Source organism: Triticum aestivum, chromosome 7A, assembly GCF_018294505.1.
Source record: "Triticum aestivum cultivar Chinese Spring chromosome 7A, IWGSC CS RefSeq v2.1, whole genome shotgun sequence".
Classification (NCBI taxonomy): domain Eukaryota; kingdom Viridiplantae; phylum Streptophyta; class Magnoliopsida; order Poales; family Poaceae; genus Triticum; species Triticum aestivum.
The window spans coordinates 77,027,621-77,051,886 of NC_057812.1; the positions used below are offsets into that span (position 1 = coordinate 77,027,621).

Consider the following 24,266-nt stretch of genomic DNA (forward strand, 5'->3'; position numbering starts at 1 on the left):
GAAAAAATCGAGAGGTGGTAGTACTTACTTTAACTAAACACTAGGAGTTGTACACACACACACACAGGGGCGAACCCAGAACAAAAATGACCCCGTGTCCACATGTACATCACATATACATAGGAACATACAATGCTATACATAAAAATAACATACTTAGGGTGCGTTTGGTTACAATGTATTTCAAGAATACTATTTTGACAAAGTACCGTTTCAAATACTTTGAGATGTTTGCCTCTAATTAAGATTGCAGTATTTCCCCGCAAAAACAATCAGTGCAATTTCTTGTAGTCAAATACATTACTGCAGCAAAAATACATTAGTGCATTATTATTTTTTGCTTTCAAATACTGCAAAAATACTTTAAAAAATTGCAGTATTTGAAAGTATCCACAAAACTATGGTATTTTTGCTGTATGAAAAAAAAAGATCGGGACCTCTATTTTAAAAACCGAGGAAAACAACAAAGGACACTAGTGGTGGTCAAATACAATACTACATAGTATGTTGCTTGCCAAACACGGCACCATTTTCGCAGTAGTTTTAGAAACTGATGGTTTCATAAGCTAAAATATTCGTTGTCATCATGGGGTTAAAAACTGTAGTCTCAAACAAATTACTCCCAAACAGAGCCTTAGCAATTACTAGCTGATTATATATGAAGTTAAAAAATAGTAAAGCATAAAAACTCCAAGCAATGGAAACAAGGATGATCGGCAAAAATGATAAGCACTCCCAAAATTTGGAAATTCACAATAATTCAATTCTCAAACAAATTCGTAGCGGCATACATATTGAAAAATCCCGCTAATCCTTGTTCTCAAATACACGTGCATAGGTCCCAAAAAAAATGCAATAATCCAATATGTAATTGTAACATCCTTAAGATTTGAAGCCCTAGTTTGGTGTTTGAGAAACAAAAATTGTGAGAAATAGAGATACGCACTTGAAATAGATCGAGGGGTTCTCTTGCCGTACCTTTTTCTTTCCGGTGATCTGGGCGAGTCACGGAGTCAGGCGGGGCGACACTGGCGCGCCGCGATGTTTCGATGGCGGGCAGACAGGTGGGCGGCGATAGGGCTAGCGTGAGCTTTGTGAGGAATCAACGCGAAGATGCGAGAAGCCAGCAGGCTGGAGGCCCACGTACACAAACCAAACCAGATCGATCAAACTCTATCTTGTCGTGTGCCTGGGCTATTAGATGGGCTTTGCTCGTACACCGTTTTGCTGGCTCTGGCCGGTGTCCATCGACTAACTTTACCGATGTCACAGGAGTATATGTGCCTTATATAGTACGTAACGAGAAATTTTACCCGGTGTCCTGTGACACCGGCAACGACCACGTGGGTCCGCCCCTGCACACACACACACACACACACACACACACACACACAAATTTATTTGGCGCATATACGTGTAGAAGTTGAGGTAGGGTCCTGATTTAGCTGTCCATTGCTTAGTCATTCTTAGTTGACGTTGAAAGTCTTGAAGCCGCGTCCTTCATGACCGTGAGGGTCTGGTCAAAGTCATCCAAAAGTTGATGATAATCTGGAAACTTGTCCTCGTCTATTGATAGGATTATCTTGATAGTGCTTCTGTAGCTTTGGTAGTGAATAATCAGAGCCTACAAAAGCAATCCTGGCAATTAATCGCCCATCGTGGTAAAGAAAGAAATGAATTACCCTAGGGGTTTACTAATTTTTTCCAAAAAAAAGGGTTTACTAATTTTAAAATTGTTCTAGTGCAAAATTGAAGAAAATTGAGCTAAAGCATCCCTCAACCAATTACTCTACCAGCCCGAATCAGGGGCGGACCCAGAACAAAATGTCCCGTTGTCCATTGTACATCACATATGCGTGGTTATCAAGCAACATCCATGTAATTGCTTAGCTCGCCCTCAATTTTTTTAATTGCTTAGCTTAACCACTAGAGCTTCAGAACGCTAGTGAACAAAAGCAACGCAAATTGTTTTAGAACTAATGCAGTTGCGGTATTTATTACTTGGCCATTTACAATATCACTGAGATTTTTGAGTTATTTGATTTTTTTTGAAAATGTATATTTTTAATGCAAAACAGTTCTTTAAATTTTGGAAAAAGTTCATCGATTTTAATATATATATATATATATAATTGAAAAAAGTTCATTGAATTTAAAAAAAGTTCGTTGGATATAAAAAAAGTTCACAAATTTTGAAAAAAAGTTCATTGATTTTGAAAAAAACATCAATTTGGAAAAAAGTTCATTCGATTTTGAAAAAAAAGTCATCAAACTTGAAAAAAGTTCATCATATTTGAAAAAAAGTTCATCTAATTTGAAAAAGTTCATAGATTTTGAGAAAAAGTTCGCGAGCTAAAAAACTGCGCATTTAGGAAAAAATAAAAGGAAAAGGAAAAGAAGTAGAAAAAAGAAAAAGAAAAAGAACAAAACGAACTGACAAACAAATAAAAGAGAAAAATGAAGAAATAGTGCAGAAGCGGGTTTTTGGCCCGGTGGTTGTAGCGCATCCATTCGAACGATCGGGTCGTGAGTTTGATCCTTTGCCCCACACCTTTTTTTGGAAAATTAAATGAACAAGCAGGCGAAGAAGAAAAACAACGAAACATGCAGACTGGTTGTGAACAAAAATAATGGGTTGAGCTCAACTAATGTGCGTGTAGGCGCCCATTTGCAGAAACAGTAGGAAAATTAAATGAACAAGCAGGCGAAGAAGAAAAACAACGAAACATGCAGACTGGTTGTGAACAAAAATAATGGGTTGAGCTCAACTAATGTGCGTGTAGGCGCCCATTTGCAGAAACAGTAGTAACGGACGCCTACAGCACCAAATAGGAATTGCCGAGCCAGCAGCCCCTCCAGTGGCAACCCTGGTGCGTCCCTGGCCACAATCACGCAGTGCAGCCGCTTTCAGCTACCCATCTTGTTGTCCGTGCGGTAGACGGCAGCCGTCGACATTCATGCACCCACACGGCTTCGACGATGGCTCCCTGGCGGTCGTCGACGTTCATGCACCTACACGGCTTCGGCCATGGCTCCCTGGTGGTCGTCGATGTTTATGCGCCCAAACGACTTTGGTGATGGCTCCCTCCTGGCCGCGGTGACTCCCGTCGCTCAACCATCATGGACGGCAACCTGTGAACAATGATTTTCATCGGAGCTCCTTCGTCCCCATCCTTTATGCTATGCATATCTGATTGATTCCTATTTGTTTCTTTCACATCATTCCTATTTAGTTTTTCTTATGTTTGTTACTCAAGATTTGGCACCTAATTTCTTCCCCCTGAACACATATCGGCTCTCCTCGGTTGTAACCGAGCACCGAACCAAAATCTCAGTGGACCGAAGCACCGGTTATTGGTTTCTTAGAAAACCGTTCGGTTAACAAGATCACAAACTGAAATTCCAAATAAACTGAAGCGCCGAACTGAACAGTTCGGTCTAACCGAACGCCCAGGGCTCCACATGAATAATTTCCGTTAATTTGCTTATTATACACATTTAAACAATTTGTCGGCGAATCCTTATAGCTATACGATGCCCGCGGGCGTCAAATGGATGTTGTGACGCCCACCTGCAAAGCTAGTTGGGCCAGCTTAGATCAAGGTTCACTGTGCTGCTTCTGCTATTTCGCTTTTTTGTGGTTTTCTGGGTTGGTTTCTCCCTCTCCCTTATTTATTTATTTTTTCTTTCCTTTTTTATTTTCCCTTTTCTTTTCTGTTTATCTTTCCTGGTTATCTGTTTATTTATTTTATTTCCAGTTTTGCTTTGGTTCTTTTTGGTCCTTCTGTTTCTTTTTTTATTGCCTTCTTTTGGAAATATTTATTTTATTTTTAAGTATGCATATATTTTTTACACACACATTTTTTTAATATAATGTGAACATTTATTCAAAACAGAGTGAACTTTTCTCAATATACTCTGAATATTTTTAATAGATGGAGAATATATTTGGATATACGATGATTTTTTTGTATATATGGTGAATATTTTTTAAATAGACACTGGATTTTTTCAAAAGTATATGGTAACCATTTTTATATACTCTAAGATTTTTAAAAATACAATTAAGCATTCTAAACACAAAATGAACATTTTTTAAGTACACAATGAATATTTTTTAAACACACGTAAACATTTTTAAAATATACGATGAACTTTTTCCAGTGCACAACTTTTCCTAAGAAGGACATAATAGTGTTCACAATCTAAAGCAAATTAAATCAATATACCCGTTCAAAGTTTAAGATATCTTTGTGTTATCAGTTTATTAGTGGATGATTGTGTTTAACAAAAGTACAGGCCTAATCAGTTGCATTCTTATTGAAATTAAGTAACTTATGAAAAAACTGGATGTATGCAAGATCATGGGTTCACTACCTCTGGAATCCCATAGACGCTAGGCGCAAGGAAAGCCACCGGGTGTCCACATAACTCTACTTGTTCAGCTGGTCCAACCATGTTTGAGAAAACTATTGTTGTACGTGTGAATAGACACCGAAAGATTGAAGTTCCTACCTAGTTCGATCATCACGACGTAATGCAATTTGAAGCATTAAAACGAAGAAGAAGAATTATGAGCTGTTACTTAATTTTCTAGATTAAGTTTTTTGTAATTTAATTTTAGATTGAGCGAAGGGAAACAAAGCAGTATACCTTGACACCAAAAACTTTCGTGAAAATTAGACCAATCTTATATGTGAATATCACTTCGAGTGACCTCTTTTTCCTATCAAGAACCTTCTTTGCCTTGCGAATATATGCAAGTGGATCATCGTGCATGGCCAGATAAAATGGAAGAATAATGTGGCCCAGTTTATTTCCCCATGTCACCTCGTTCCTCTTATCAGATTCTATCACAATAACATATGTCTGTTCATAGTGGTAAAATAAGAAAAATAAATTAAAATACTGATAATCTACGAAATATGATGGTGATATCATCGGACCATGTTCAGAGATACTCCCTCTGTATCAAAATATAAGGCATTTTTTAGGCTAGTTTAGCCTACAAAAATGTCTTATATGTTGGTACAGAGGTAGTACATATATTTAGAAAATCGATGATGCATGGCATTTAGCATCCATTGCATATAGGAGTAGTTTGTGAAAAAGTAAGTGCATCTTAACTGTAGGCTAGTGGCTGGCCTTGTGTTGACAGGAAGGAGTGATCGCAAACAGATTTTGCTAGTGTTAGTGTCACCTGACATTGAAGTTAAGTAAGGAAGCGTTTAGTAAAAACAATTGTACCATTAAACACTTGCTTGTTAGTTGTTACCCTTGAGGTACTTACCGGACTTGCGGAAGTAATATCTTGATAGGGCAGCAGAAGTCACTGCAACCAGCACATCATTGACAGTCTGTGGTTCCCAGCAAAAAAGAAAGAAAATTAACAGACTGTGGGGAAAAAAAGAATTTGATGAACAAATTAAACTGCTAGCTTAGCTTAATTATACGTACGCAGTTCATGGAGCTCTTGAGGAACTTACGTCATCAAGGCTAAGACTCCGGTGAACAAAGCGCTTGGCGTGGAACTCATCGTCGTCGGCACGCTTGAACAGCGTGCGCGGTCACTCAAGAACAGAATCGTGGCGGCGAAGTAGGCAAGGTCCGCCGCGGTGTTCCACGCGACCACAAGGTACGACCAGACCCACGCGACGAGCGCCAGGGCGCCCGCGGAAAGCGGGGGCCGGCGCTGCGACGCGTAGATGGCGCCCGTGCGGGTAGGACGACGCGGAGGCGTGGCTGGCCGAGCCTTGGTGTCGGCGGAGGCGCTGCCCGTGGACATCATGAGAAGCGCCATTAGAGACATGCCGGCGCCGTAGGCGTGCTGCACGCGGATCGCCACGGTGGAGGCCGCCTCGGAGGTCGGGAAGTCGAGGAGATGGAACTCCGGAAGCGCGCGGGAGCGGTCCGTGGGCAGCGCGGACAGCGAGGCGACGTAGTCCTCCATGACCTTGTCTGGGTCGGCGGCCACGGCGGCACCATCCAGCCTGGGGACGATCATATGATCCTCGACGTTCACAGCCATGCGCGCCCATCGCGCCCCTCCATTGTTTGACCCATCCGCCACCTGTACGTGTGTCCCATGCATGAAATATAGTACGTACTAGGAGTACATGTTCTTCCCCGGTTAAGCAGTCGTAGACAGTGACAAGAGCACGGACTTGAAGACCTTAAAAAAGTGTACGCACTTGAATGCATCCCAAGCGCGGGCATCGGGCAAGTAGAGATTCGATGCCGGCTCGGAAGATGCTCAGGTTTATCCGCGTGTCGAGGCCGATGGTGACGACGATATAAATACCTATATCTTCCATGGCTCTTGCAGTAGGGCTCACGGGCTCCTCCGCGGGGTTCTCCGGCGTCCACTCAGCACCGGCAGGTTCTGTTGACACGCGGATCGGGAGCAGTCGGTTTCCTGGAACTGACGCCCATGGACTACCACTCACAGGGTCCATTTCTGCTTCCCTATGCATGAACGCTAGCTACTCGATCGGTCGTATGTGCAAAGGCTCTGTTCCCTAGCTGTTATATATAGGACTCCCGAAGGTGATGGCACAACGTACCGGTTCCATTCCATCTATTCTGCAACTATTTCCGATGTGTTTTTTTGAACAGAAAGTTTTTTTTATTAATTAAGCACATTTTACAGAGAGGAGCATGAATGGATTCATGCTATGAACAGAAAGTATGTCCCTAACTGGACATTGACCTGCATTTGAACATAAACACCTGAATACTAAAGATCTGTTCTGAATCTTAATTGCTAAATGAGCCTCATGATGGGCTTTTACATTGGAGCTCCTTGGCAAATGATTGATCATGTTTGCCTGGAAGGACTTGCTAGATTGAATAGCTGCAATGTGGGGCCTAATCATCCAGTGACCTGAAGCAGCTACAATGTTAGTTGCGGCAGATGCAGATGCCAAAACAGAGTTATCTGTGTAGAAGCGAGGTTCTTGAAGTTGAAGTATGTCAGCAATCTTGGTGGCGAGAAGAAGTCCAAAAGTTTCAGCCTGAAGTGGCGACAACGCCGGGGGAGACATCGCCGAATCATATGTCTGCTTGCAATGCTGGTTATGCTCCATTCGAATGTAGATGCCTATGCCTGCTGGAGATGAGAGCATACCTTGCTGCAACTTCCAAGCTGCGTCACAGAATATGGCTTCACCTGTAAACTTTGAAGGAATTTGAACCATTGGCGCGAATGTTGAGCCTGCTGTAGTTTCTATTGATTTTTGGAGCAGCCATCAACCTCAAGTTTTAATTCCTGCATGATAGCATTTGAAAAAGGAAAAACATGGGCAGGACTAGAGCATCTTCTATTAAAAATACGATAATTTCTTGCTTTCCATAAACATCACTTTTTCCGATTTGATTTCCACCAAACAAATCAGTAATATGCAATAACTATTCTACAATTTTGGGAGACGGACAGTTTGAGTAGGCAAATGGTGTTCGATTGAGCTGAAATTTTGAGGGAATCTTAGGAACTCATATGTATATTTGTCTGTCAAATTTGGTGCTGTTTGGTTCAGCGGTTTAAGAGCAGTTTGTAAAATACGAAAGAGGAGAGAAGTTGTGCAAACTTTGCTTTGCTAAAATCTGACCTCTTGTGGTTGTTGTTGCTGCTGTTGGTTGGGAACGTGGAGAGTGTGTTGTAAATCTCTCTAGAGGTTCTAGAGAAGATTTTGTACTCACCATTCTCATAGTGAAGTTGTGTGGACCAGTGGGTCAACAACTGTGTTTTTTTTACTCCTCAAGTTGAGGAGGTTTTTTCACGTTAAATCATGTGTCACATGTGCATATTGTTTGTGTTATTCGGCTACTTGTTGGTTGAAACTGTCCTCAAAATTCATTACAAGTGGAGGGGAAACTGTTAGTTTTTTCTTTTGTTTGGTAGGGGTTGGCAAGGCAAATAGTTGTGTATTTTCGAATAGGGATATTTCATAACCACATCAACTAAAATTAAGTTTTTGAGGGGTAAAATAATCGTATCAAGTATTACGAGTCTGTGCAAAAAAATCACACATCAATAATTTTTAAAAACACAAAACTAGACTATGCGGGATATGTTTCTCACACTTAAATTTTGTTTTTTAGTAGTCGATGTGTGTAGTGTATCTTTCTCCTAACTTCTGTTGCGTTGTGTTACATATGCTAATATATATATGAAATAAGCCAGGAAAATATGTATCTTGCCATATGGATCGAATTAATTCACAGTCTCTCCATCCCTTCATTGGTGACGTAAAATTCACAAAGATGTGTATCTTGCTACTATGACATGAATGCCTCCTTGAGGCCAATGATTGTGCTTTGTGCAACATAAGTGGGAAAACGGACGCACTGGATCCAACAATTAAGATTATAATACATGTGTTTATTATGTGTTATCATTTTTTGAATAACTTTACATCTGCCCAATTGTGTGATATCTGCAATTTAACTCTTCCGATTTACATCTTAATAGATTTTTATTAGTAATTATATATCCTTATAATAGCTAGGCCATGCGGGTGCACAAGTTGATGACTAGTTCTACTAATGCATATCCTTCTTATACAAATTCTTCACATTCAAAACACGGCACTAGATTTATACTACAAGGCATATTCAGTACAATTAGCTACCTAAGGGCATCTCTAACGTTGACCCGCAAATGGACACCACAAATGTCCATCTTTATGTCAAGACGTGGTCCGTGGGCATGATACCGGAGAAGGCCATCTGATGCTATTTACAAATTAATCTGTTTGGGAGGAGAGAGAAAGTAGAGGAGGACCATGCATGTGGTGGAATATTATGGTTTGGTGTCCGATCGTAAGGATAAAGAGAAGAGGGATACCATGCAGGGGCGAATCTACTGGGGGGGGGGGGTTTAACAGGCTCAAGCCCCCCCCCCCTCCAGTGCTGTAAAATTTGTATTTACTACTAGTTTTAAGGCCCAGCCCAGCTAGTTGCAGGCCCAATCCAACACATATCTGCATGACCCAGGCAGCCCAGCCTCCCCTCCATTATTTTCTAGATTCGCCACTGATACCATGCATGTGAAGAGAGAGAGAAGTGGAGGCTTTGTATTGGTCAAGTGCATGTCCGGACCTCCCGCATAGCTCCCCTCATCTGTCTTCGATTTACCGGAAAGCGGACATCTGGAGCACTCTGCGAACATATACTGGAACTTTGCAGGTCTCCTTTGCAGATGCCCTAATGCATGGGTTTAGAAAATGCATAGATGTAATTAATAGATCTAGTGCTAAATTGAGAGGAAAATATCGTATAGAACCGGCACTAGACAACCATAAAAACGCCTTTCAGAGCAAATTCCTTCAAAACCCACGCACTTAATAGGCCTCATGTGATGTATATAGCATGCATTTGGGTTCAGAATCCTCAAATTAGCCACATAAATGGGGCTCTACAATGATGTCAGGGGTCTCCTGCATCCAGAACACCAACAATACTTTTAATCCCCAATCTCACCTAAATGAAACAGATCAATTCCCAATTGCACTAACCCTAGTTGGCTAGCTCAACAAGAACCGTAACCCTACCTCAGCAAGAACCCTAACCCTAGCGGTGAACAAGGAAATTACATATACCCATTGCCCCAGGTCCATGTTGGTGATGTCGCAGTCATCATGTGAGCTCGATTACCCAGGCATGTCTGAAGGAAGGCGACCATTGCTGTCGCTGTCGGCGAGCTAGGCAGCCAAAGAGAAGAGTGAGAGCGAGAGGAGTGAGAGCACATGAGTGAGGAAGAGAGTTACGCCACGGTCTATTTTTGACTGAGCGGTTTGGTTTAGACCGACCGCACCGGTCTGCCCCTACGCGCGTGGCTGGTGGGCCAGGTTTGTCAAAAAACGGTTTAAAACTAAGCAAGGGCTGTTTGGGTTTTTTTAAATAGCCGACCATGGTTTTGGTAGCTATTAGTGACAAATAAATTTTTGATACTAATTTTTTGAAATCCTATTATGAAAAGTAGTAGTTTTATGCTATTCACTCCCTCCTCAGAAAAAAATACCACTAGTTGAGGAAATCACCGACCGAGTACTCACATGAGAGCTTAGCATTGCCATCTCAATGATCTAATGATCAGATTGGACGGAGATTAAGTAAAGTCAGATCCCAGAAGGACATCAGATGGCACGACTCATCAAAATAAATCGCCATTATATATTTTCAATGCTTGGTACGTACCGATCATCCAAATGTCAATGTCAGAAGGACGGCAGGTGGTAGTACAAAGGCACGGTCTTGCAGTTGCTTGTTCTAACAGGAAGCTGGTTCGACAGGTCGATCGGCTGTGGCACGCGTTTGACTCCATGATGAGGTGAGTACGTTGAAGTAGCTAGCTAGCGGTTCAGTCAGTTAGCCGTTGATGCTGCCACAGCGTCAACGGACAATAAGGCTGGTCATAGTGGGGGAGTAATTTAGAGGGTGCTTGGATTCAAGGGACTATTTTTAGTCTGATTAAAAACAGTCTCTTTTAGAGGCTAAAGTTTCAAGCACCCCTGACTAAAGAGAGGCTAGGACTAGTCTTGAGTCTAAATTTTTTTAGTCATATGAAACCTACTAAAATATGTATTAGCCCTCTCTCTCCTCATTTAATTTCTCTCCTTTAACACATGCAAGTTCTGAGTTGGAGGGTTTGGAGGATAATAAATGCTCAATAACTTGATTTTAGTCTCTTTAGTATTTGGATCCAAGCATGAGTGAGGCTAGCAAGTTTTAGTCCCACTACTTTTAGTCATGGGACTAAAACATATCCAAGCACCCTCTTATACTAGTGTCATGTATATGACACTAGTCTAAATTACTATCTTCATAATGCAAAATAACATAGTAGTAGTGTCATAGATGGCTTCATTTATTAGTTTGTAGACTCATCTTGTATTGAAAAGCGCTATGTTACAGTAACATATTATGTTACTACTTATCATTAACTATTTGCCACATAAGCAATTTTTTTTAAAGTGTGCTATGTTAAGTTACTCCTAGTATGACTAGCCTAATGGGCTACAAAAGCCTCTTAATTGGTAGTACAATCCGTAGATTAGATGCCCTGGCCATCGATCCAGTTGAAAGCAACGGATATGATTTAGCAACTAGAGTATATGGTTGTGCCATTATTTATAAGATAGTACGTGAAGGTGGTGCACAAAACCCTCTTGGTTGATACAACCGCATATCTCATACGTGAGGCCTTGAACATCTATCAAATTGAAAACAACGTATATTATCTAGCAACTACTCCCTTCGTCTCATAATGTAAGACGTTTTGTCAAAAAGACATCTTATATTATGGAACGGAGGGAGTACCTGTTTATGCCTTTATAACAAAAAGTAATTGAAAAGGGGGAAGATCTAGCCTCTGCATCATCATGATCCACACAACCATATTTATTAAATGAAAACAAATAGGTCTGAAAAGTACAAAGTATCAACTAACAACTAACACGACAAAAACAAAAACAAAAGACCACAAATGATGGGTACAATAGACAGAGTACATGACTTAACCACATATTCTATTAGTGACGTATCAGCCAAATCAGACCATCTACAAGTAAGAGACATGGTTTCAAGAGGGAATGAGTCAGGTTTCAAGTCCATATGACCAATACTTGATCAGTTGGCCTTAGAAAAATTACACTCATTCCTGCAAAAAAAGAAAAGAAAAATTACACTCAAGATACATCATTACATGATCCATGTCAAAATTTGGCATTTTTCATGGTCCTTTTATTTATTTATAAGACATTAATTGTATGTCTAGATAGTTAGTGAATATAATAATAATTTTAACTACAAATGCAAGAAAAAATTGGTAAATTTGAGTTGATAAATCATATTTGTGTTCTTGAGTCCATGTTTAGGCCTTATCCAAGAAAAGGAAAGGAATTTCAAACATGACGATCTCAAAACTTGATCCAGAACATGGAGTTTATTGATTTTTTTTCATTTCGAAAGATGCAAATGAAGTCCGAAAAGTATGAAACTTGACATGATGCCCTCGCATGACACCGACAGGTTGTGGTGAAAATTGAGAACTATGCTCGGTTTCAGATTGGTAACTAAAGCCTTGTTTACAACTTAATTAAAGTACCTCTGTAGCTCGCCCGGAATAAAAAAGACCGGTCGCTAACCATTTGGAAATGCGGAGATAGAGAACTATGTCACAATCAATAAGTAAGATGATGTGGGCGAGGAATCTTCCGTCACAATTCATTACCAATCAAAGTTAGTAGGTGCAAGGGGTGGGTTTTCTAGCCATACATTCAGGTTCATATTTTTTGCCATATTAGCCAGGTGTGCAACATCATTGGCCTCGCGAAAGGTATGCTCATAAGGCCAGTCGCTTAAAATCTTCAGCAAATCAGCATGCATGTGTGTTTGGCGCTAACGGATATATTTTGTATGTGTTTTTTTAAACATCTGACTCCTTTGTATGCGGATGCCAGAAAAGCATCCTCCAACAATGTAAAGACCGCCAAAACAGCCAGGATTTAATCCCTAGCGCCCCGGCCTAAGCGCCCACATTGTAGGTACCGTAAGAAAATTGAAGACCTTAGAGCAAGTACAATAGAGCTGAGTCAGCAGGCTATAAGGATTAAATTAATATATTTCTGCTTAGTTGGAGGAAAGAGAAGAGGAGAGAGAAGATAAGCGGGCTCTTTGTGAAGAGCCAACTCTAGCACGTGCTTCTAGGCACTTTGTGAGAATGAAAGGTGGGCCACATAATAAAAAAGTAGTACATTCTTTTAATCTACTATTGTACATGTTGGCTATAAGATGGGCTGCAGATGACATGGCACTGGCTTGTAGCCAGCAGCTGGCTATATTATTAACCATGCTCTTAATAAAGGTCCGACTGTACTAGACTTTAACTAATGTCAGTTAATAATGCCATCGAGTTAATAGGTCTTACTTATTGGTGGGAGTTATAATTAAGTTATACAATAAAGAAGAGGCATTTGCTTGGCCTTTTTTATAGCTTAAACTATCTCTTTATTCATTACCAATCGAATTTAGTAGGTGCTAGGAGGTGGGTTATCTAATCATACATTCAGATTCATAAATTTTGCCATACTAGGCAAGTCATGAGCAACGACATTGGCCCTGCGGGAGGTATGCTCTTCAGGCCATCTCCAACACAAGGGTGATTAGAATCCTGAGCAAGTCAGCATGCACAACCGTCTGGTGCTAACAGCTATATTTTGTATGTGTTTCCTAACCTTTGACTCCTTAGTATGGGTCGGTACGACACGAAAACTGCCAAAACGGCCAGCATTTAATCCCTAGTGCCCTTGCCTAAGCACTCGCATTGTAGGTGCCCTAAGAAAACTGAAGACGAAGTTCTGTTTCCTCTTTCCCTCTCGAGGCGATACATGAGGAAGTCTTGTTTCCCACGCCGGCACAGCCGCTGGCTCCCCTTACCTCCGCTTGTAGTTTCCGGGCCACCGTCTTGACGGCGTTCTATGACAGCGTCGAGGAGCCGTGGATGTGTGTTCAGGCAAGGCCTTCAAGTCGGCGGTGGAGGTCTTGCCAAGGATCCTGTTTCTTTGGCTTCGTCCACATTGCGTCAGCGGTTCCTCTGGCGCTGCCGTGAAGCCGGAAGTGTTGGTGTTGGAGGTGGCTGGCACTGTGGTGGTAGTCTCATCCAAGGTATGGTGCACGAGAGTTTCTTCAAAGGTAGAAGATGGTTGCCGGTTCTGAAGTCCCTCAGCGATGTTGCCGCATGAGTACTTCAGAATCGTGATCCAGGACGAGTGGAGATGTGCTCCGGCCAACAATTCATAGCGACAAGTGCGACGCCGTTTGCGGCAGCGCCTGTTCCGAGGCTCACAACACAGTTTTTCTGCTACGACTTTCTCTTGGATCTTGGAGCTAGCTAAGGTTTGTCGCCGGCGGGGGAGCAACAGGGACGGGAGGCTGGAAGAGGACGAGCCCCCCCCCCCCCCCCACACACGCTCGGATTTAAAAAAGACGCTCGCCTTCACTGACGCGTGGGCCCGTGGTCCATGGTCTTCATTAATTAAGACGCGGGAGGCAGCTGGCCGACCGCCATGTGGGGACAGGACAAACACCGAGCGGACGCGTGGCGCGTTCGCGCCGACGCATCTCAGGCGTAAATTTGGGCCCGAAATGGGTCCACGCGGACGCGTTTTGGGAATGAGCCGACACATTGGGCAAGCATTTTTCCGCGGCAACCTAAATGGATGGCGCCGGATGAAATGGATCGCCGCGTTGGAGTTGCTCTAAGTAACTTAATCAAGCGACAAAGGAAAGAAAAAGAAAAAAAAGAAAATACCAACATGAATCTTCGTGTAAAATCAATGACATAGTATTTACATGTGCAATACTTATGTCATATCTAGATGTGATTTAGCGAAACTGTTATTTATTTTTATTACTTGTAGGAGTACCATGGCTTGTTGGGGACGTACTATAAGGCAGGTGCTGCGTCTCCACTTGAGACGAGGAGTTGAGCACCAACACACACTCGAGAGTCGAGAAGAGGATGGCATGGTTCGCCTCACTGGCCCTTCTGGGCGCCCTCCACGTAGCCGCCTTGGTGTTCCCCCTCCTCTCCCACCTCGCCCTCTGCCTGCACCGGCACAAGGACCTCCGACGCCGCTACGGCGCGTGGGCCGTCGTCACCGGGCCAACATCCGGCATGGGGCGGTCCACGGCCCTGGAGCTCGCGCGTAGGGGGCTGAATCTGGTCCTCGTCGGCCGCAACCCGGCCAAGCTCCGGGAAGTCTCCGCGGCGATATCCAAGGCCGCTCCGGCCGTCCAGAGTCCAGACCAAGACCGTCGTGTTCGACCTGTCGCTCGTCTCCACCGCTCAGGGTGAGAAATTATCACGCAGAACACTGCACACTACGCACACAAGCACGCATGCATCCATCCATTTAAGCTCCTCAAATGGATATCCGGCAGGGGACGAGGCGATGCGGCAGCTGCGGCGGACCGTGGAGGGGCTGGACGTCGGCGTGCTGGTGAACAACGCCGGGGTGCTCGAGGCCCCCACGGCGTTCCTGCACGAGGCCGGCGTGGAGGCGTGGGTGGACATGATACGGGTGAACTTGCTGGCGCTGACCGAGGTGACGGCGGCGGTGATTCCGGGGATGGTGGAGCGCGGGAGGGGAGCTGTGGTGAACTTCGGCTCAATGCATCGGAGGTCCTCCCCTCCTTTTTTTTTTTTTGGAACGAAGACGCTAGAAGCGTCCGGCTTTAAATTAATAAAGCCCGAAAGGCATCCAGGTTTAACGGTTACACAGTAACAGGTTCAGCAACACACCCCTCAGGGCAGCAAAAGCAAGGTTCATCGCTACATAATCACCATGACGGATCAGCAAGAGCAATGACCTAAACTACTAAACACCGCAGGAGGTTCCAAAAGCATCATCAACTCGTCATGTTTTGTCTTGCCCTCGTCTGAATTGACTTGATATGCTCCATGGCTTCTGACATGCGCTCAGCATCGCGCTCCTTCCCCAGCGGTGTCCACATCTGCAAAAATAGGTGGCATTTGAAGATCATGTCTGCAGGGTGGTTAGGAAATTTCTTTTCAATCGTAATTTTGTTTCGCGTCGTCCAAAGTGCCCATAGTAACGCCCCTACGCAACGCCAGGCGATTCTGCTAGAGGTCCCCTTAGTGGATTTTAGAATCGATACCAATTGTGTCCCCGAAACGGGGTTCCAGTCTATGTGGAAGGCCTCCCGAACTGCACTCCACATAAACCTGGCCAGGTGGCACCGGAAGAAAACATGATTCGCGTCTTCCCCTTGCCCACAGATCACGCATGTGCCGTCGGTCGGACCGTTCCGTTTGGCTATGTTGTCCGAAGTAGGCAGCCTATTCCTGAGCATTTGCCACATAAAGATCTTGATCTTCAGGGGCAGGCCTGCCTTCCACAGACCCTTTGCTATGTCAAGCACTGGCCCTCCAGTTAGCTTGTTATATAAGGACTTCACTGTAAATTTCCCGGATGCTGTCAAACTCCACTTGACAGTGTCAGCCCCCGCCCGAAGGCGATGGCCGCCTAATTGCTGGGACAGCCCGTCCCAAGAGATGCGCTCTTCGTTTGTTAGGGCCCTCATAAAGTGGATCGCCGGCGGGTCTACTTGTAACACCTCCCCAACTAGGATGTTAGTATCTGTGGCGATCCTGAATAAGGAGGGATGGCTTTGCCAAAGGGGGGAATCGCCCAGCCAGTGATCAAGCCAAAACCTAGTGGATAGTCCGTTGTTGGTCTGGAAATTGGCCCCTAAATCGAAAGCAGGCCGCACCGCTTGAATCCCTCTCCAAAACACGGATCCGTTGGCCGAGGCTGTGAATGGGTTCCCATGCGGGAAGTACTTGGCTTTAAGCAGCTTTGCCCAGAGCCCCGACTCATCTTGGGTCAACCGCCACCACCATTTGGCTAGAAGGGCAACATTCATAAGTTTGGAATTTAGGATTCCCAATCCCCCAAATTTCTTAGGCCTACAAACCGCCGCCCACTTGACGAGGTGGTACTTCCTTTTGATGCCAGTTCCTTCCCAGAAGAACCTGGATCTAGGCGTGTCTAGCTTGGCATGTACCCCATCGGCAAGCAAAAACATCCCCATAGTGAAGAGGGGAAGGGAAGAGAGGCTCGAGTTTGTGAGAATGAGCCTTGCAGCGGAGGACATGAAGCGCCCTCGCCACGGGCTTACCCTATTGGCCACTTTCCCGTACAGGGGCTCCCATTCTAGTATCGAAAGTTTGCGGTTGGAAATTGGAAGCCCTAGGTACTTAATTGGAAAGCTCCCTAGCTTGCAATTAAGGAGGTTTGCGGTACGTAAGCTTTGCTGGTCGTCCATCCCCATGGTTATGACCTCGCTCTTTGTAAAGTTGATTTTGAGTCCGGAGAGGAGCTCGAAGGCTAGTAGCAAAAGTTTAATCGAAGCGATACTGTGATCATCTGGCTTAAACAACAGCAGGGTGTCGTCTGCGTATTGTAAGTGAGTCACTCCACCCGGGATGAGGTGTGAGACTAACCCCTTGATGTGACCGGCCTCCCTGGCCTTGGTCAACATGGCTGCCATTGCATCTGCCACAAAATTAAAGACAAGTGGGGATATGGGATCGCCCTGTCTAAGCCCTTTCCTGTTACGGAAATATTTCCCCATCTCGCCATTAACAATGACCGAGGTGTTGCCACTCGAGATCAGGCTCATGATCCGGTGAACAAACCCTGCCTCAAAACCCTTTTTGAGGAAGACCTCGCGAATAAACTCCCAATTTACGCGGTCATAAGCTTTTTCGAAATCTAACTTAATGATGACACCCTGCTCCTGTGTTCGTTTTAACTCGTGGACAATCTCCGTAAGAGCAATGGGCCCTTCCAGGATGTTCCTACCCTTCAGGAAAGCAGTTTGGCTCGAACTAATGACTTGTTGGGCGACCGTCGCTAGCCTAGAAGCATAAGCTTTGGCGCACAATTTAAAAGGGAACATTGATGAGCGTAATCGGCCGAAACTGTGTAATAGCTTCTGCCCCTTTGACCTTGGGGATTAGGCAGATGGCCCCGTAATTCAGACGAGACAGGTCAACCGTACCTAGGGCGAAGCCGTTTATGATCGCTTGGAATAAGTCCCTAAGCAGCGGCCAGAAGCGCTTGAAAAACTCCACCGGCCAGCCGTCAGGCCCTGGGGCCGTGTCGTTCTTCATACCCGCAAGCGCGCAATCAATCTCCTGGGCCGAAAAGGACACCATAAGGGCGTCGTTTTCCTGCTGCGAGACTCGTTCGTGCATGCCCCAAAAGTCTGCCCTAAGACTTAGGTTTTTCACCTCAGCTGTTCCCAACAGCTCAACGAAGAAGCTATAGATGTACTTCGCTATATCGTTCTGAGATATCAGCGTCCCACGTTCTGATTGGAGCCTAAGGATAGTGCTCTTCCGTTTGCGACCATTAGCGTAAGCGTGAAAGTATCCTGTGTTTGCATCGCCTTTCACTACCCACTTGACACCACCCCTACGGCGCCAGTATTCCTCCTCCGCCCTGAGAATCGCCAGGACCTGATGTTCAAGAGAGTATCTAAGCTCCCATTCGTCACCAGAGAAGGTTCTAATATCGGCCTGCGAGTCGAGGAGGGCTATATCTGCCGTAATGCGCTCCCTCTCCCTTTTGGACTCGCTACCATGGTTAGCTCCCCAGCCCCTAAGGAAAGCACGCAAAGCCGCAGCCGCTGAGGACCAGAACTCAACTGGTCCTCGTTGACGCCCCAACTGGTTGCCGATCTGGGACCAGCGATTTGTGACTAGCTGGCTGAAACCCTCATGTTCGAACCAAGCTGTCTCAAAGAAGAATCTATGGCTACGGCGCACGTTGTCCTCCCCTGAGGACAAAATCAGCGGGACGTGATCGGATCCTATGCGCGTTTCCGCCACTAAAGTACAGAGAGGAAACAGCGCCTCCCAGTCACTAGTGCAAAAGACACGGTCCAGGACACATCTGATTGGCTCACGTTGCTTGTTAGTCCAAGTGTATCTGGCCCCAGTACGCGCGATCTCCCGAAGGGCAGCGTACGCAATGGCATTATTGAACATGGACACCCTAGCCCAGTCAATATTGTTGTTGCTTTTGTCCGCCCCCGAGCGGATCAAGTTGAAATCACCTCCTACCACCACTGGTAGGTTGGACGATTGTTTGGCCCCCACCATAGCTGTGATTTCATCTAAGAAAATAGCGGACCTCGCGTGATCCGCCGGCCCATAAACACTCGCGATCACCCAAGAAGCTTGGGAGACCCGGTGACGGATAGTGGCAGCTATATAGAACGTGCCGCCCTCCCACGATATAACCTCACACACATCCTTGTTGCAACCCATCAGTTGACCCCCAGAGAGGCCGACAGACGGAATCCAGAACCAATCAAAACGCTGGAGCGGATCATACGCCAAAAGGTCTCTAAAGGAGAAATCGGCTTTAATAGTCTCCTGGAGCGCCACAAAGTCAATGAGTTCTTTGGACATGTACTCGCGGAGCTGCGTGCGACGCCCCACGTGCCCGCATCCGCGGATATTCCAGAAGAAATAACGCATTAGATAATCCTGTTACGCAAGCGGACTCCACGGGAGGAGACCGCCTTGGCCACACGCTTCCTAGCCGGCTTTCGACTGGAAGAAGGCAAGACCGAGGCCGCCTCGGCCTCAGCTCCCTCCATGGGCATGTCGACAACATCAGCCCCTACTGATGCTGCGTCCGTGGCTTCGACCGCCTGAGCAGCCGCACACCTGGCAGCTGCTTCCGCGAGGGCAGCCTGGGCCTCTTCGCGCGCACGCAATAAAGAAATCAAATCCAGAGACGAGGAGTCTAGCGCTACGCCACTATCATGCAGAATCTCGGCGAGATGCTCATCAGAGAAAGCATTCAAAATCTTAAAGGAGGGGAGGAGGTTACCTGTCGTGTCCATGTTCTTGTCAGCAGCACGAAGCTTTGCACTTTCCAGAGAGGTCATGTCTCCGAGCTTGGCCTTGGCGCGAGCGCTAGGAGCCCGAGACGACACCGGAGTTGCCCTAGTACGCTTGGCCTTGACTGCCGGCCCTGACGCCACCAGAGCCGCGCCCAAATCGCCTCCCAGCGCCGAAACCGACCCCGCAACCTCCGAGACCACCGTCTTGCTCCCCGCCTTCCTCCCCGCAGTCTTCTTGGCCTGTCGGCCAGAGCCACTCGACAGGCGCCTGTCAGAGGCCGGAGTTGGGTCCGAGTCCATGAGGACGCATTCCAGCCCCGAGCCCTCCCCCCCCCTCGGGGTGGGGAGCCCGGCATGGCCCCGTACCCCCTTGCCACCAGAGGGAGAGGCGCACATGGAGCTGTCAGGCTGGAGCCCAGGACCTCGAAAGACGGATCCAGAGAGCGGGCGAGGGGGGGAAGGCTGACAGCCGTGTCTTGAGTCGCGATCACACCCAGTTTTTCCCATGTCTCGGTGTCGATAGAAGTGTCTTGGATGCTGTCTTCGGGGTCGTCCGCCATCTCGCCCATCACCACATCTTGGCCCCCCACCTTCGCGCCGGAACCGGCTGCCTCCTTCTGAGACGCCCCCGTCCCAGGTATGGGCGCCCCAATGGCAGCTGCCTTGGGGGCTTTGCCCGCGGAAGGCCCTTGCTTGCTAGGGTCGCCCTTTCCCTGCTGGCTGTCTGGCGGGGGAGCGGATGGGCCCGCCCCCGAGGCTCCACCGCCCTCACCCAACCTTCTGGGCATCCGTTCTAGCTCCACCTTGATCTGATATCCTTCGTGATTAAACCAGACCTCCACCGTGCCATTCAGCTTTGCCGGCGACTTGCAAGCCAATTTCATCCTCACCGGACCCAACTTAATGAGGGAAAGTTCATCAACCAGAATAGGTCGGCCCAGCATCTTAAAGGCCTCCTTGATGCGCTCAATCTTGCGATGCTTCTCAGGAATCCCATGGAGCCGCACCCAAGCTTCTGGCATCACCATTGGTGGAAGCACCTCATGGACCACATCCCGCACCCTAGCAGTGATGTCGTTAATGGAGAGGAAGAGTTTGCCACTGGTCCGGGCCATGTGAAGAAGGTCCGCGGAGGGAAACACCACCATGAAATCGTCTTCGCCTACTTGCGTGACTTGCCAGTCCCAGTCCCCCGTGACCATGTGTTTGAGCTCCTGAATGAGAACCCGCAGGTTGAGGCTGCCTGGCTCCGCGGAAAGGATTGCCGCGTTTCCAACCGAGGGGAGCCGAGGGCCCTCCAGCTCTTCCTCCTCTTCAAACTGCAAGCAGAAAAAGCCCTCCCCTGAAATTGCACTGCCCATAATCTGTAGGCTAGGCTGCCGACCCCTCGTCGGGCAATGAGCGGAAGCATGTCCCTCCTCCTTGCAGAGCACACACAAAGGCTGGAATTTGCATTTGGACTGGAAATGACCAAGCCTCCCGCACTTGAAACATTCCACTTCCATAACCTCCGACCCGTCCTCCACCGGAATGGGCTCGCCCACGGTGCCCTTCGCGCCCGGGGGGAGGGACACAGCCAAGGGATCGGACGATGCCCGGGCCTTCTTGGCCAGCGGATCTCCGTGGCCACCACCATATCTGGGGAGATCCGCGGGCTTGCGTTCCAGCTCCCGACGCCGAGCCATCTCCTTCTTCTTCTTCCTTCTTTCCTGCTGCTGGATCCACCATGGGGGAGGGGGACCCCACTCCCCCTCGCGCCCCTCCGGCTCATAGCTCCTCTCAGATCTGCCACCATTCCTAGCTCGCTGCTCCTTCTTCGCCTTTTCCCGCAGCTCGCGCTCCCGGCGCCGCTCCCCATCTGAGATCGGGGGCTCCATAGGCCTCTTCTCCGCGCGCCGCCCGTTCATCACCACCGCCGCAAAAGAAATGGAGAGAGGGGGGGGTGGGGAAATGAGTTGGATGGATCTGGCACGGCGAGCCCAGCGCCGCACCTCCGATCTAGATGCAGGAAACCCTAGCGAGGGGTCAAGGCAGCCGCGGCGCACCCATAAATAGGAGCCGGGGTTGGGCCAAGGCCGAGGCAGGCCCGCCATGGGCTGGACGGAACCCACCGGCCCACTGATCGCCAGGCCTCCCTTCCCCCGGGACTCGCTGTCTCCTCCAGAGCGCGGCCCTTCACCGCCTGCCGAACCTGATTCCTGGGCCGGCCCGCGACCCCGCTGGCCCACCTCGGCCCCGGGCCCGACGCTGCCAACCCTAGGCCTCGGAGACGCCGCGCCACCCTCCGCAGCCTGCGGCGCCGCCGCCTCCTCCTCCGCCGCCCGTCCGGCCCCCGCCGACGACGTAAGGCACGGCCACTCCACCTCCGAGTCCACCGGAGCGAGAAGCGTCGCCGCCGTCCTAACACGGATGTCCCTCGCGGCACCCCCAGAGGACGGCGAGCCCCTGCCCGCCGACGTGGAGGGACGCCAAGCTCTGATCTCGACTGCGCGCGAGCCCCGGCCTCCCGGAGCGAAGCGGCGACGCGCTCTCACGACTCCGGGCCCCGACGAAAGCGCACAGGCCACAAAGTCGCCGAGTGACGGCCTCGTCGGCACCAGGAACCCCTCCCTAGTCGCCGGATCCGAGTCCTCCTCGACCTCCGACTCGTCCGCAGCCAGCGCCCAAAACCGACCGCCTACCGGAGCCAGCATCGCGCTATCCCTCACGGTCTGCCCCGTCCCCGCCGGAGAGGGCCAAGCGCCGCGCCTGACCACCTCCCAGCCCCCTGAGGCCGAGGCCGGAGGCGACCGAGGCGGGGAGCGCAGTCCGTCGCCTTGGGAAGCGCCCAATGGTCCGCTCATTTCAAAATTCCAGTTCCATTCGAGACGCGATGGGGCTCGTCACAGTGGTCCTCCCCTCCTTGCCCATCTACACCATGTACGCCACCACTAAACAGTACGGCCGGCGTGCCAACTGCCAAGTAGAACTAGCGAGCAATCATGAGGCGACTTAATTTGTTTCACCGATTCCTTCCATGCAGCTATGTTGCTTGGTTCTCCAAGTGCCTTCACGTCGAGTATAGAAGCAAAGGAATCGACGTGCAATGCCAGGTACAGTAAATTCACCTCCCATGCATAATCTATAATTCTATATGCACTGCCACGGTGCCGCTGACAACAATCCTATGTGTAGGCACCGTTCTTCGTGACCGGAGCCATGGCGTCGGGCTTCTCGGAGGCCAAGCTATTCGCGCCGTTGACGCCGACGCCCGACGACTACGCGCGCGCAGCGGCGCGCTGGATCGGCCATGGCGCGCTCTGCGTGCCCAACTTGCGGCACCAGATCGCGTGGTTCATAGCCTACGTCGTGCCCGACTGGTTGCTCGAGGAGCTCCTCCTGCGTGAGCACCTGTGGCAGAGGAAGGAGCTTCAGATGATGAGGCCGTTGCCTCGTGCCCCAGCTGAGACTCGGGACCTAGTAAGCTACACAGGCACAAGCGGCTGCCTCAGCTGAGTGCTGAATGGCTGCGTGCAGTGGCGGACCCAGGATTTAGGAATGATGAGCATGGCTGAACTCTAACGCCCTTCTCAATAAGTTAGTTGGAAGAAGTCATCAGCATACATTCTTGCAAGTTTAATTAACTTGTCATTGTCATAGTTGGCAAAAGATTTTTCGGATACGCACCTCTGCTGAGTAGATCTCTTAGCAAAATGATTATTCAACTCAACAATAATTTGATCAAGCGCCCCATTAAATATTTCAAGATGGAAATTATCATAGTAAGCTACTAACTGGCTGCCATGACCCCTCTAATCTATAACTGGCGTTTCATCTTCCATAATTGGCATAACAAAAAAATCATGATTCAATCCGACAGTTTGATCGTCATGGATGCTCTGAAGTTGAATGAAGCGTACACACTGGTGGCTGCACCAATTCTAGACGATTGTCGTAGTCTACTACAAGATTTCGGAAAGGTCACTATTGAACATTGTTTTAAAGAGACAAATATGGTTGCCCATGATTTAGCTAGCTATGGGAGGGGTAATCCACCGACGGTGTGGTCGGATACACCTCATAGTTTTATTCTCAATGCTTTAGCAAACGATGTAAGTTTGATTTGAGATAATAAAGCAGCTGTGAAGGCTTTCCCATAAAAAAAAGACAAAAGCCCTCTGCCTCCTCGAAAATACCCTGTTTTCCTTTTTCCTCAATTGTTTTCTATGTGGTATCGTTAAGGCCTACATCACGCACAATGTTTTAATCCTTTCATTGCAAGCATTACGATAGATCATTAGTCCTTTTCTAGAATTCTGGTATGCACTAAAGCACGAATACAAATCTTTCAGTTTTTTCCAACAAACTCAAATTTGTGGTCTTTTGTGTTGCATTGGTGTCATCATCACTCTGATTTGAGCTGATGAGAAAAATACGAAAGAGAAAAGATTGAATTGGATATTAAGACACCAAGAAACAACAATACAAAAAATGAACATTTTTTTCTCGAATACGCAAAGCTTGTGTATCATTGCATTGATAGAAAGAAGATTGAATGAGTACAGAAGGTGATACAACACATGACATGAACGCAAGGGACGTGAACATGGTGCCCAAAACAGTTAGGATTAGGAACAAAGAGCAATAGGAAAAACCAAGGCAGTTGACCATGGAACTCCAGTGCCTGGCAAGCGGCGATGTGTTGGCATGGTCAAGCTACTGAGGAGGAACACAATGGTGTGCTTGCCCAGTAACTACGGAGGGGTGCGATCAAATGGAAGTGGGAAAGGCCAAACGGGCTCTTCCATCCCAACATCATAACGCCAGGCATCGCAGTATCG

The 24,266-nt window shown here is 47.4% G+C and overlaps 2 pseudogenes; one reads left to right on the forward strand and one right to left on the reverse strand.

Annotated features, from left to right (window-relative positions):
- Positions 1-1,456: 1,456 nt before the first annotated feature.
- On the reverse strand, positions 1,457-6,455 carry LOC123148310 (wax ester synthase/diacylglycerol acyltransferase 11-like; annotated as a pseudogene).
- An 8,066-nt stretch (positions 6,456-14,521) lies between these two features.
- Positions 14,522-22,941, forward strand: LOC123147488 (very-long-chain 3-oxoacyl-CoA reductase 1-like; annotated as a pseudogene).
- Positions 22,942-24,266: the final 1,325 nt, after the last annotated feature.